This window comes from Nothobranchius furzeri, chromosome 13 (genome assembly GCF_043380555.1).
Source record: "Nothobranchius furzeri strain GRZ-AD chromosome 13, NfurGRZ-RIMD1, whole genome shotgun sequence".
Taxonomy (NCBI): Eukaryota; Metazoa; Chordata; class Actinopteri; order Cyprinodontiformes; family Nothobranchiidae; genus Nothobranchius; species Nothobranchius furzeri.
In genome coordinates this window covers 33,721,336-33,723,835 of record NC_091753.1, presented here as the reverse complement: position 1 = coordinate 33,723,835, position 2,500 = coordinate 33,721,336, and the positions used below count along the sequence as shown (strand labels likewise).

Here is a 2,500-nt window from a genome sequence, read left to right as displayed (position 1 = left end):
AGCTGTCTTTATTCTGGTCCATTACACACTGATGCTGTTATTCATGGCACCCAGAGCAAGGAAAGGTATAAACAAAAAACTCAAACAAAACCATAACTTTCATGGAAAGAGACACTTAACACACCTTGTTTATTTTTTACATTTTACAGATAATGCAAGTGTGTTCAAAGTGCAGCCCAGCAGCCATTTGCAGCCCTATTTCCTGTGGCCCCCATTTGCATTTCTAGAATGATGAATTTTGTCTGTCCGTTTGGTTCTCCATGTCGATCAACACTTTAGATTCTTACTGATATGCATGTTTTGGAACTACATGAGTACAAATTACAACTAAAATCAAAAACAATCTTGTGGTCCACAAGGACCAATAACATGATTTTTGCTCACATCGTGAAATGTTTGGACCCCCCTGCTCCCAGTGTTGGAAGGAGTACTTAAGTAAAAGTACAGATAAGGAGATAAAAAAAAACCTAAAGGTGGAATTATCCAAGAAATGTGTGTCTTAATTAAAAGCATTAAAGTACTTAAAAGTACAATGTACAAATTTTTAGAAAAGGAGTACAGTGTTTCCCCTACATGGGCTCAGTCATGGGGCTGCACCACAGCTGAAATTGCATTGCCATGACTGAGAAATCCCCCACACACACACACACAAACACACACACACACACACACACTCCCCCATACACTCTCACTGGAGATGCACGGAAGCAAAATGTTTTGCAAGCAGCACCACAGCTGGAGACATTTCTAGGAGAAACACTGGGAGCAAAATTTAAAAGTAGAGATGCACCGCTATACCAATATTAATATCGTTTCTATGGCTGATTACCAATATTTGACATTAATCTTCTGAAATCAGCAAATTTTTTATAGACTGAAAATCATGCAAACTGATGTTTTTAATGTCTTGATTTATTTCTATGAAGTGCATTTTGCAAACAAGATCACACACGTGCGCACGCGCGCGCGCACACACACACACACACACACACACACATTTAAGCTTCTGAGATGATTACCATCACTGTCCCATGACTAAACAATTACACCCCCCCCCCCCCCCCCCCCGAAACAGATAAACAAAGATAAACAAGAAGGAACAAATATTGGTTGTTAACATTGGGCCAGTTTCACTTGTCAGACCGATACCGATATTGGTGCCGATATATTGAGCATCCCTAGTAAAAAGTAGACGTCAAGAAAGTAATTTAAGTAAGATACTGAAAAACTGTACTTAATTACAGTAACAAAGTACTTGGACTTGATTACATTTCATCACTGGTTGTCTCTGGTCTGGGAACATCTTCGAATCCATCAGGAGGATGTGGAGAGTGTTGCTGAGGAGAGGGGAGTCTGTGTTTCATTCCTTAATCTGATTCAGTAACCAGTTCCTGGATAGGCATCCATCCATCCATCCATCCATCCATCCATCCATCCATCCATCCATCTATCCATTCTCAACCGCTTATCCAGAGTTGGGTCACTGGGGCAGCAGCCTAAGCCGAGATGCCCAGACTTCCCTCTCCCCAGCTACTTGGGCCAGCTCTTCCGGGGGAATCCCAAGGCGTTCGCCGAGAGACATAGTCCCTCCAACGTGTTCTGGGTCTTCCCTTCGGTCTCCTTCCAGTTGGACGAGCCCGAAAAACCTCACCAGGGAGGCGTCCAGGAGGCATCCTGATCAAATGCCCGAGCCACCTCAACTGGCTCCTCTCGACATGGATGAGCAGCAGGTCTACTCCGAGCCCCTCCTGGATGGAAAAGCTTCTCACCCTATCTCTAAGGGAGAGCCCAGAGAAAACTCACTTTGGCCGCTTGTTTTCGCGATTCTTGGATAAGTACAATAAGAATAATGAGTAGAGGATTTTCTTGTCCAAACATTGTTTAAGTGTCAGTCACAGGTTGTTTAAAACACATCAAGTTATTCTTCAAAACCATCTCAACATGCAGTAAAATCAAGAATATTTCTGGGTGACTGTGAAAAATACCAAATTTAAATGAATTCATTCTACTTCGAAATAAAATCTGTTCAAGGGAAAACTCAAGACAGTTTCTTGTTTTGGGGTCTGTTTCTAAACCCCCAGAAGCATTTTGTTTGTGTCCTAATTGTGTCACACGTGATCAGGCTGTTTCTCTGGGAAAACATTTGAATCAGGAATGATATTTATTTCATGACTCATTTTGGCGCCTCTGAAAAGACGGCTGTATGCCACACTGGGATCACTCTGTCAGATCATCTTCATGACGGAGACGTGTGATTCCACTAAAAGCTTCATCACAGCTCATGATATTAATGGACCATGTGAAAGATCAGTTCTTATTTCCTCCTAAAATCACTGTGATTATGTCTTTAAGCCTTTTTAATCTGCTCTGTTTACATCAGCCCATGGTTGTTTATCTTTAAACGATGACACCATGTCAAACCGCATACAATTTAAACAATAACCTTTCTTTCTTTGCAGATTTGCATAAATAACTGTCACCACCATGTGTCAAAAGGTTG

The 2,500-nt window shown here is 41.6% G+C and overlaps 1 protein-coding gene across 1 annotated transcript in view; it reads left to right on the top strand.

The window, feature by feature from the left end:
- Window positions 1–2,500, top strand: part of LOC107380473 (cGMP-dependent 3',5'-cyclic phosphodiesterase) — a 264,584-nt gene that overhangs the window by 85,561 nt on the left and 176,523 nt on the right. The window lies entirely within an intron of this gene.